Source organism: Misgurnus anguillicaudatus, chromosome 5, assembly GCF_027580225.2.
Source record: "Misgurnus anguillicaudatus chromosome 5, ASM2758022v2, whole genome shotgun sequence".
NCBI classification, from domain to species: Eukaryota; Metazoa; Chordata; class Actinopteri; order Cypriniformes; family Cobitidae; genus Misgurnus; species Misgurnus anguillicaudatus.
In genome coordinates, this window is record NC_073341.2 from 33,985,230 (window position 1) to 33,997,518 (window position 12,289).

The 12,289-nt window shown below is 38.9% G+C and overlaps 1 protein-coding gene across 1 annotated transcript in view; it reads right to left on the reverse strand.

Moving 5' to 3' along the window:
* The window catches only part of LOC129414552 (solute carrier family 2, facilitated glucose transporter member 6), a 39,584-nt gene that overhangs the window by 21,932 nt on the left and 5,363 nt on the right, over window positions 1-12,289 (reverse strand). The window contains exons 2-3 of the mRNA XM_055168613.2: window positions 11,353-11,556; window positions 2,971-3,141 (exon numbers count right to left, since the gene is read on the reverse strand). The gene's annotated coding sequence lies outside the window, so the exon portion shown is untranslated. The remainder of the gene's footprint in view (window positions 1-2,970; window positions 3,142-11,352; window positions 11,557-12,289) is intronic.

Sequence of the window (12,289 nt, forward strand, 5' to 3'; positions counted from 1 at the left end):
CATGAACTGAGAATTCAAATATAAATGAAGGTCAGAATACAACTCGTTTAAAAAAATGTGCAACTATGACAAGTAGTGATAGTAGTGTGAAAGACTGCCTTTGCCAACACATAAAAAAATTACAACATGCAATTCCACACATACACAGATGGGGGCGTTGAATCTCCCATACCCAAGTCTTTCATGTGGCACACCCACAAAACTGGAAAGTAAAAAGCCTTACTGTGGGTTCACACCAGATGCGAGTTCAACGATTTGCGAGTACAAAGTCAATGCAAAGACGCGATCAGCCGCGTCCTCAGTGGGGTGATGGGAATGACGTGATATGGCCGGAGCGTTTGCCGCGAAAACATGCGCTATTCAACTCGAGCGAAAAATTTGCATGCCACAAAGTTAAATCCCGCGAGTAATCTAGAGTGAGTAACGCGATGCCCTGCTTTGGTGTGTACGTAGCATTATACTTATTTATTATAACATTTTTCGGTAAAAACCCTTAGTTGTGGCCACAGAGAACAGTACAAAACAATAAAGTAAGACAGTTCAATTCAATTCAATTCAATTTTATTTATATAGCGCTTTTCACAATTTGGTAATTGTATCAAAGCAGCTTTACATTAATAAAAGCAGTGAAAAGCACAGCAAATCGACAGATAGCACAACATAATACACAATAGCACAAGCAGCTAAATTTGCTGCGGCTATAAATCAACATTAAAGCGAATGTATTACTAATGTAACGTATAGAAGTTAAGCCCAAGAAGGCTGACTCCCCGGGTTGAAAACCCCCCTAGGAGAACACCCCCCCCCCAGATTTTTTAGCCGGGGAAGTAAAAAAAAGTCCTAGGAGGGAAAAACCCTAGGGAGATATATATATAGAATGAAACGGATATGGAGATCAAGCGGAGATTAAGCGGGTTCTGCCGGTGGTCATTGACCCCTTTAAGCCCGCTTAAAAACACTAATATTGGTTCATGCAGCACCTGTTATAACTGGACAGTTAACAGTACCACTGTAAATGTGGTGTAGAAACTTTCAGACCAGCTCTGTTCAATTGCACTAATGTTATCTGTAGTAATCGCAGTCTAATGAGGCTTCATCCGTGCCAATGGACTGTAAGTGTTTTGCCTCCATAATGATTTGCAGTTTTCAATCACATTACTGTGTAATTGAAACGTTTATTTTTAAAAATGCTTTGCAACATCACACTTCATTTCAACCCAGATACTCATTACCACTTTATAGGTACATTTCACAGTTCATTCTTGTCTTAAACTGGTACTGCATTGCGCAAAGATCACAAGTTTGATCCCAGGGAACACACATACTGATTAAAGAAGTGTATCAGTTGAATGCACGGTAAGTTGCTTTAGATAAAATGCATGGAATCTAAATGTAAAATCTCATTTCTAAGGCCCTGTGTCCACCAAAGCATTTAAACACGACCAGGTGAATGACGATTGTGAGTATCCGCTTGAGTTTTGTTTATCAGTCGTTGTATGATGCACCGGTTGGTTGGTGTGGTATTTGTCCCGCCCCTCCTCCACTGTGATTAGACAAATAAGTGAAGTGACGAGCTCAGCTTTGAGCATAAGTTGCTGGTGTTTTTAAAAGCGGAGTGCTTCCAATTGAAACAATTGACAACTACACCGACCACAGGAAAAAAACGCTCAGGTGGGAGCTCGAACCAAGGGGGCGGGGCTTAGCAGAAAGCAATAGACCTTTTGCGTGATTTCTAGGGTTTACAAAGAATGGTGTGAAAAGGGAAAAACATCCAGTATGCGGCAGTCCTGTGGGCGAAAATGCCTTGTTGATGCTAAAGGTCAGAGGAGAATGGGCCGACTGATTCAAGCTGATAGAAGAGCAACTTTGACTGAAATAACCACTCGTTTCAACCGAGGTATGCAGCAAAGCATTTGTGAAGCCACAACACACACAACCTTGAGGCGGATGGGCTACAACAGCAGAAGACCCCACCGGGTACCACTCATCTCCAATACAAATAGGAAAAAAGAGTCTACAATTTGCTCGAGCTCACCAAAATTGGACAGTTCAACACTGGAAAAATGTTGCCTGGTCTGATAAGTCTCAATTTCTGTTGAAACATTCAGATGGTAGAGTCAGAATTTGGCGTATACAGAATAAGAACATGGATCCATCATACCTTGTTACCACTGTGCAGGCTGGTGGTGGTGGTGTAATGGTGTGGGGGATGTTTTCTTGGCACACTTTAAGCCCCTTAGTGAAATTGTTTAAATGCCACAGCCTACCTGAGCATTGTTTCTGACCATGTCCATTCCTTTATGACCACCATGTACCCATCCTTTGATGGCTACTTCCAGCAGGTTAATGCACCATGTCACAAAGCTCAAATCATTTCAAATTGATTTCTTGAACATGACAATGAGTTCACTGTACTAAAATGCCCCCCACAGTCACCAGATCTCAACCCAATTGAGCATCTTTGAGCTTTGTGCCCTGGAACCCCACAAACCTCCATCAACTGCAAGATGCTATCCTATCAATATGGGCCAACATTTCTAAAGAATGCTTTCAGCACCTTGTTGAATCAATGCCACTTAGAATTAAGGCAGGTTTGAAGGTGAAAGGGGGTCAAACACAGTATTAGTATGGTGTTCCTAATAATCCTTTAGGTGAGTGTAATTCATTTCCACCGTTTTTCTGCCACCACATTGCGCGCGCAGCTGGCAGTGACGTAACTGTGAGGTCTACTTGCAAAATGTCTATTAGAACGGTAAATTGGAATCGTTGGCCTATAAGTTGTTCAAAGATGTTACGTCAGTGTAACAACTGACTGACGATTATTCATTCTGTCCCTGTTTGTGAGTCATTCTGGGATACCATTTCCCAAAATGAAGCTAACGTAATTTAACAGTGTGTCCATAAATGTGACATCATACATCGCACTTGTACAGCACATCTAACAAGTGGAGTTTAATAAAAAAGCACTACCTGTCCTGACAGTCATGAGTCTTTCTGTTGACGTTGAGTCATCTCTCTGCCAGACCTCTTCTTCCTCGGCTCCACATCAAAAAAAGCTTCTCTTGAGGCTTATTGACTGATCATGCTCACCAAGCAACATATTTCCTTTAATGCTTTTCCGGTCTGGGGTTTGTCTGTGTCCTACAAAGAAAAAAAGCAGCTTGTGTCACTAGATGCGAAATTAAGTTTTTAGTCTAGAGTCTAGAGAGGCTTTTCTTAATAATCTCAATTAGAGTGTGTTCAAACGTATGGTTTCATCGAAAAATTGTGATAACTGGAAGAAAAAATTGCGATCAAATCATTTCACGGAAAACTTGCAGAATGAATTTCTGTGTTAAATCGTTTGTAAAATTATACTTTTGTAAATCGATGCATTGACTCAAAATCAATTGGCAGCCATGTTGTGCCTTCAAAACAAACAGATGGTGCTTCTTTAACTTTAAAGTGCGACTTCCATTCTTAAAGCTAACGTATGCATTTTAGCATTTTATCCATAGTGCATTTATTCATGGGATCGAACCCCTGACCTTTGCATTGCTTATGCAATGCTCTACCGAATAAACAACAGAAAAATTATGACTACAGTCATATTTAGCATTATGATTTATCCTATTTGTACATTTATATATACGTGGCAAACGGTATATTGCCCAAAAACAACAAAAGTTGTTTGAAACTGATCATCTCATTACACCTGAATAACAGGGCCGGGTAAGATTAGCAGCAGGGGAATGAGAAGTTGATTATGGTGGTGTTACAGAGGTCTCCTAAACCGTACTGCTTATTAGTCACAGGTCGAAACACTCCTGCGTGGGTTTTTAACAGAGCTGTGCTCCTCCTGTAGGCAGGCTCTACTTGTACCCTTAGTGGGATCACATTAACCCTCGCTGTGAACAGCATGGGTACCCTACAGCGCTCTGGTAGTCTGATCAGTAATTTGGCCTATTATAATTCACAGACGTATTGCAACAGTTGCCTAGTTACAGAATGCTCACCGCACAGCCGAGACCTTGATTTATTTAAATCCACATTTATGCACCTCAATATGGTTTACTTTAGATAAATCATTTTTGGTGTAAAGTGTTTAAAGAGATGAAAATGAAATTCATTTACTCACGTTCCATATCTGTAGTAACCAAGCAGATCTGGGGCACCATTGACTTATAGTAGGAAAAATAATACTATGGAAGTGAATGGTGCCCCAGATCTGTTTGGTTATTAACATTTTTCAAAATATCTTTGTGTCCAGCAGAACAAAGAAATTTATACAAGTATAAAACAACTTTAGGGTGAGTAAATGACAGAATTTTCATTTTTAGGTGAACTATACCTATTAGGTTGCTTTTTAAACTTTTGTGGGTGTATCTGTAACCACAGTTTAATGATTTAAATAATGCTATGTTACATTTTGGATAATATATATTGGCAAATATATTTACTTATACTATCTGGTGCAGATGGTGTGTTAACAGTGCCTAAATCTTTACAAACATTCGGTCGCATGATTCAACGCATAATCAGCCAAAGTTCGCATATTTACGTGGGGGACGCATTTGATCAAATACACCGCACTTTCGCAGCATAAATTGCAGATTTTCGTGTACAAAATATGCGAGGCTTGCACGATTTCATAATCCCTGCATTTTCGTAGCAAAAATCAAATATATCTTAGCAAAAAGTTTAAAAATGTTGCATGTACCTCACACAATTGCAGCCATGTCCCCTGTTGCCATAGGAACGTTATGAAGTGATGTGATTATGTGACATCAACATCATTGAAAAGGAACAGTTTTTGCAAGTTTCCGCAATTTTTGCAAGTTTCGCATATTACATCGCATTTTTAAAAAAACCGTGCCGCAAGATCAAGGATTTTTGCCCACAACAATCACAAAAAAACTTTTTTTGGAAGGACTGACCTTTGTACATTACTAACCTAAACCTTTGTACCTGTGTAGAGTGCATATTAGTTCCCTTAAAGGTACATATTGGTTCCTTTTTAGCCCTTTTACCATCCCAGTGACAGCTTTTGTAACTTTATTTCTGACATGAGACTGCCCAAAATATAAATTATATAACAAAAATAAATTATAAAAATTCAATTAAAGGAAAATTAAGATTTAAAAGAGCATTAAGAATTTTCTATTATTATATGGTATTCAAAAATGGGATTCAAATCTATATCTTAGAACTTTATTTAAAAACTTAAAGGGACAGTAAGTAGGGTTTTAAGTGTTTTATTAATCAAAATCAATGTCTTTATTCATAAATATGTCCTTGTTGGTGTCAAATGACCTCTGCCAGTGATCTGACTTTTCTTTGTAAGCTTAGAATTTCTCCTCTTTACTTACATTGAACGGGTAAATCCAATGAGGCTTCCATGTGATGATGAATACATATCTATGGTTCCGCCGTATTGATAAACTATAATAGCAGAGAGGGAAAAAAGCACTAGCCTACCAACGTGTTTTCACAATGCATTCTCATTCAGAACACGGACAAGGAGATCAGCGATTACATAACCGTAGTTGCAACACGCATTTGGAAAAGCGAGGCGCTAGAGAGCACTATTCGTTCTAATGCAAAATATAATGTTACCACTAGATGGGGGTAAATCCTACTTATTGTCCCTTTAAAGGGATAGTTCGGCCAAAAACGATATTAAACCCATGATTTACTCACCCCCAAGCTGTCCGAGTTGCATATGTCCATCGTTTTTCAGACAAACACATTTTCGGATATTTTAGAAAATATTTTAGATCTTTCTGTTGATTAAATGTAATGTTACGGGGTCCAGCAATCCACGACCTTCAAGTCCAAAAAAAGTGCGTCCATCCTTCACAAATTAAATCCAAACGGCTCCAGGATGATAAACAAAGGTCTTCTGAGGGTAATCCGTGCGGTGTTGTTGTAGAAATATCCATATTTAAAATGTTATTAACGTTATTAACTACCTTCCGGTAGCGCCGCCATCTTAGAGTCATCCGCATTCAGGATGAGCGCTTACGCAGCATACAGCGGTTTCTCTGTTGCTGCTCTGTCCCCCGCCCTCCGAATTTGTCATACGTCACTAAGAAAAGTGCTTACACTACGCTAATACTCTCTCCTGAGTCTAAGATGGCGGCGCTACCGGAAGGTAGTTAATAACGTTAATAACATTTTAAATATGGATATTTCTACAACAACACCGCACGGATTACCCTCAGAAGACCTTTGTTTATCATCCTGGAGCCGTTTGGATTTAATTTGTGAAGGATGGACGCACTTTTTTTGGACTTGAAGGTCGTGGACTATTGCTGGCCCCGTAACATTACATTTAATCAACAGAAAGATCTAAAATATTTTCTAAAATATCCAAAAATGTGTTTGTCTGAAAAACGATGGACATATGCAACTTGGACAGCTTGGGGGTGAGTAAATAATGGGTTTAATATCGTTTTTGGCCAAACTATCCCTTTAATGTAAAAATTGTATAATTTTTTATGGACTTTACAAAGATTTTGAGTGAATTTATTTTTAAAGCTTTGTAATTTTGGAAACATGCTAAACTATGATTAAACTATGAAGATTGTATTTACATTTTTTTATTTAGTAGATGGTTTTATCCAAAATTACGTACAATACATTCAAGTTATATAATTTATAAGTACAAAAAATGCTGGGTTATTTTCAATGTTAAATTAGCACTAAAAATGTTTATATTTGACCAAACAACCCAGCATAGGTTAAATTACAACCCAATGGCCTGGGCTCGTACTTTTTCGACCAAAAGCTGGAAGTAAAATACTTTAAACTTTGTTAAAGTGTATGTGTGTTCCCTGAATACTAAAAAAGCTGGGCTATTTTCAACTCAGTGTTGGGTCAAAGTCTTTGGGTGAAATTAACCCACAAACTGTTATATTTTACCCAACAATGAGTTAAAACAACCCAGCATGAGTTAAATTACAATCTAACGGGCTGGGTTCGTCCCTTTCTGACTCATCGCAGGGTTGAAAATAACCCAACAGTCATTTTTTTGAGTGTGGGAATTAAACCCATGACCTTTGCGCTGCTAAAGCTTAACAAAGTGAGCTACAGAAACAACACAATTCACTCAGACAGTCATTGGTCACAGAATATTTGACAATTTTTTTCACTGTTTAATATTTAATCTAACACCAGTGAGTAACATATGTTTTCACCCACACTTACACTCCTCGCTTTGCCCGCTGACTGAGACAAATAACCTTTGATTTGGAAACATGACAGAAACTGAAGTTGAGCAGATTTCCAGGGGAATCTGTCACAGCGGAGGTCTGTATAAATCACTCGCTCACTCGAGTGCCGTCACACTTGGTGTGTGTGTAACTAATGTGTCTCTACAGTCTCTCTGGACAGCAGCCACTTCCAGGTTTTTAAATGTCTCGTTTAAAGCTTACCACATCTCTTAAGTTTCTCAATTGACGAGATTAAAGGTGCCAAAGAATGCATTGAAATAATCTGTAAAATTGTTCTCTGATATCTGCACAGAAAGTATGAGATTTTATTAAGTGCAAAATGATCCAGAGATGGATTTGCCTTTAGAATAAAATGGTCTATTATTACCTTATTTGAAAGGGTCATGAATAATAATGTTGAGCTCTGCTCTGATTGGCTGTTTCAGAAAGCAGCTCCTTCAGTAGCTCTGTGTGTGTGTGTGTGTGTGTGTGTGCGTGTGTGTGTGTGTGTGTGTAAACAGACCTTATCTTTGAGCCTGTATCAGACGAAGATACAGAATTTGAGGAATAATCAATTGTTTGGAGATTGTTAATGAACATTTCTGAGTGTCAAATTTGTGTTTTTTTCAGTATAAACCTGCAAAAGGTAACCGTAACATCAATAGTACAACTTTAGCCTAAACGCTAGCATATAGCATTAACTAGCATATAGCGCTCACCGCTAACTCAGCAGTCACAACTTTGTTTTTCGCATTGTAATAACATTGTAATTAATTTAATGTTGGGGCGTATCTCGGCTGTAACGTCACAGTTGGTTTCATCCTGAGTTTGGCCTGTTTTCCAGCTTTTTTCATGCACGAGGTTTACATTAGAAGGAGGAACTAATCGTGTTTGAGGCTCAAGATATGTCATTACCATGTACACAACTCCACACACCAAAGCTTTTAGGCCCGCGGCCGGCACACGTTTTCAATTGTTTCCAATGAAAGAGTGGCGTTTTTCAAAAAAGCCAGCAGCTAGCGTTTTTTCTCCGCGTTGAAAGCCAGTGCTCTGCATTTTTTCGCACTCAGCGCTGAATGGCAGGATTTTAAACAGATTCAACTTTGGGTGAAAAGTTCCGCTCGTCAATGTCAGTTCTCACACGGCCGTCCAATCACACCAAAAACAGCTGGCATTCGGCGTCCTGCAGCCATTTTCAGCCGTGTAAAAAAGCTTTGGTGGGTTCCGCCCTTTATTATTCATCTATAGCAGTGTTTCCCAACCCTGGTCCTCGGGCACCCCCTCCCAGAAAGTTTTAGATGTCTCCTTATTTAACACACCTGATTTAACTCATCAGCTTGTTAGAGACACATGTTTACCATTTTAGAAGGAGGCTGATGAGTCGATTCAGGTGTTTTAAATAAGGAGACATCTAAAACTTTCTGGGAGGGGGTGCCCGAGGACCAGGATTGGGAAACACTGATCTATAGTATGGTGAGAATTTTCGCTCCTCGTTCACATGGGTGTTCGCTAATCCCGCTTCACCGCTCAAAGTTGCACAAGACCGCTTCACTCAATTCCACTCCCTTTTCATCTATAATTTCATCCCGCTCCAGTAAAATCACTCCACACTCGCTCAAATAAAAAATTCCTCTGCAAATTTAAGATTTGTGCATGCCCTAGACTCGTAGTGTGAGCGGTATCACAGCGCAACCGGAGCGAGACGGAGCAATCGATCCAGCCTTTGGATAAAAAACCCGCTCTGTACACGACTATATTTCGCATGCTCCACTCCGCTCCTCCCTGCTCCTCGCTACGTTATGCCCCGCTCACATGCTCTGATCAGTGTTAATTTTGGCAGCAAATTCTAATTTAGTCTTAGTCTTTTGAATAACACACCATTTAGTTTTAGTCTTATTTTAGTCATCTGAACTCTTTTAGTCTTAGTCTAGTTTTAGTCGACTAAATCATAAGAGTTTTAGTCTTAGTCTAGTCTTAAGTTTTTTAGTCATTGGAAGTATCCTCAGTCTGTTATGGAATGGTAAGGTTTGAATATGCAATACAGACACAGATTTAATGGTTGTTATAGAAAACACGTATTTTATTTTATTCTTAATGTCTAAAACACTGGCCGTGGCTTTCTCACAAAAGATAATCTCACATAAAATAAGCATAAGGCCCGCTCTACCTAAAAAATATACATGGTCCCAGAAAAAGATATGCATTCTCTTTTAATGACATGCACACACAGACACACACAAATACACGCGTGCGCAGACACACAGACACACATGCACGCACTTTGTCCAGTCATGTAACAGCACAACATCTAATAGTAACGTTACACATTTCATTCAATTTGAGGACACTGAATATTTATACTCAGTATTAATTCAGACAATCTAATACAATCAATACAGTTGTATTGTATTGTGTATTCCTTTCGTTTCTATGTTATTCCAAGTTTAGCGAAAACACGGTGGTTTATCTTATAAATAACCTTAGCGTGTTTGCTTACCTTCGCATGTATTTCTGGATGAGTCGTCTTTACAGCCAGTCTTGTTGTAATATTTGAAGTGTGACCAGATTAGAAGTTAGCTCTGACATTTTTGTTGTTAATGAGACATGTCTTCGCGTGTCGCTAACGAGCGAAGTCAACTGGCATCAGCCAAAGCTGGGTAACTAAGACTGTACAACTAAATATAATGTAAACAACCTGTTGTGAAAACGAACTTTGCCGCTGCTTTTTAAAATGCCTCTGCCGCCTGCTTCTGCATACATCAACCTACCCTCAAAGATTCGCTCTGATTGGATTTCTTCACAACTTGTCCCACAAAATGAGTAGCTCTGATTGGATCTCTTCTCCATTCGTCTCTCCCTAACATTTTCGTCTTATTTTTATTCGTTGACTAAAGTGTCAGTTATATTTCGTTACAGTCTTCGTCATCATATCTGACTTTTATTTAGTTTTTATTTAGTTTTCGTCCGTGAAAAAAGGTTCGTTGATGAATATTTTTCGTCACCGAAATTAACACTGCCTCTGATGCCTATACAGTTTTACATTCTACGGCACCTTTAAAGCCAAAGAACTGAAAACTTTTACTTAAAGGGGTAGTTCACCCAAAAGTTCTGTCATCATTTACTCTGAAGTAATTATAAACCTGTAAAAAAAATCAGCAATAAAATGTTCCTTTGGGTTGTCATCAAACCTTGGGAATGCATATGCACTCATGCCCATGGATTAGTAAAAGATTATTAGTTATAAATGCAATTCAAATGACACACCTTATGAAATATGCATAACTAGTATGAATTGCCCCAGAAAATCGTTTGAATGTATCAAAAAGCATGGCTAGAGGTCTTTATGTGGTATGTTAATGCTTCAGGATGCCATATAAATTTGTAATTTAGAGTGACCATAGCCACCTGCCAGATCCATGCCACAGTGGTTGGCAGACATCGCTTACATTGTACAGCTGTCTGCAGTAAAAACCTCTGTTATCATTTGGCATATGGACACCGTAATGGCTGATGAAAAATAAAATCTGACAATTTCCATTGAAAAGGTGGCCGCATAAGGTTAGGGTTCACCAGACAGCAAGCCAGAGAGAGAAAGGTAGATATCAAACTGTGATACAACTTCACCATCAAATTCATATAATGGTCGTAGGATTAATTTGCTAAGAAAACTAATTTAACAAGCAACTCAAAGGGTCCTCTTTTGGCTGTAGGTTAATTCCATAAACAACCTTTAAAAAACAATTTCATTAAGTTGAAAAAGCCTATAAAAAGGTAAGAAAGAAATAGTATCTTTAAGTACAAACAATTCTCCCCTTATTGGTTTAATGGTTTCATTATCTAAATAAACCTGAGGGCCAGTGATGTTTGATAGACATCAAACATAAAATGAAAGTCTATTTAACAACACAACACTTTGATCCCTGATACAACCCTAACAGTGACAAGCAAGTCCAAGCCAATCCAGAGACTATTTTTCCCAGCCGCCGCTCTCGGCCGTGAGACAGACATTTAGTCAAAAGAAGCGAGATGGAGAGATAAAAATACAAAAAGAGGAATATGGGAAAAGGGAGGTTCGTGTATCTGCACCCAGCAGCCTGATATGTTCAAAGTTTTGCAATCTAGGGGGTTTTGGATCTTGTCAAGGTAATGTGTCACTCACCCGTGGTGATGCCATGTGACGCGTCATTGCCGTGGGTGGTGGTGCATTTGTCGCAGCCTCAGCTGGCTCACCCAATTAGTGTCCTAAAGATCTCAAACTCTGTCTGCCCACCTTTCAAGACCAGTCGTGCCCGAGGCTGAGCGCCGCCATTGTACACCTCGCATGCGACGGACACCAATGTCGCCACCATTTACCATCATAGCACTGTTTTTTAGGGCACAAAAAAGATATGACCTCAGGTTTTTCCACCCCTTGTGTGGCCTTCACGATAATCCTTTATTTTAGAATAACAAACAACAGCTGCTCAGACATATTTTATGGTTTCTTTACAAATGTGCTGTGCATAGGGACAGGAATCCAATCGAATCTAAGGATTTCTTAATGATTCTGTTTATGATTCTTTTAGCGCTTGAAGAAGATATAAAAACTCCATGAAATCACTCGAGGAGTGCAATTTTCATTTTGGTGTTGATGTATTTCCTATTTAAACTGGACGTTTGGGCTTTATGCATGTCACAGCCACAAGCCTTGAATTGATGCTTGCGAGTCGGTTGCTATTAGAGAGAGATATTTTGTTTCTAGAAAGCATTTAATTGGATTTAAATCATCACTGTCAATGTGAGACATCAATTTTGCTCTGTTTTTGTAAAGAAAAGACTGTGCATGTTTATGTTTTGTTTTGTTTTAGTCTCACAAGCATCAAGTACACACGACACAATAAACCATCACCTCTTTTTCACTGGAGGAACGCAGATGTTCAGAAACCATTAAGGGAACCGAATGGCATAAATAGCATTCAATGATTCCAGTATGGTTCCCAACCTTAGTCAAACATACACTAACAAGATAGTCTTTTGGTCTGCTTATGCTCTTTTTACAGCAAATTGCAATCCTTATTAGCACATAACATGAATTAGTACTGATGTAGTTAAAAGGC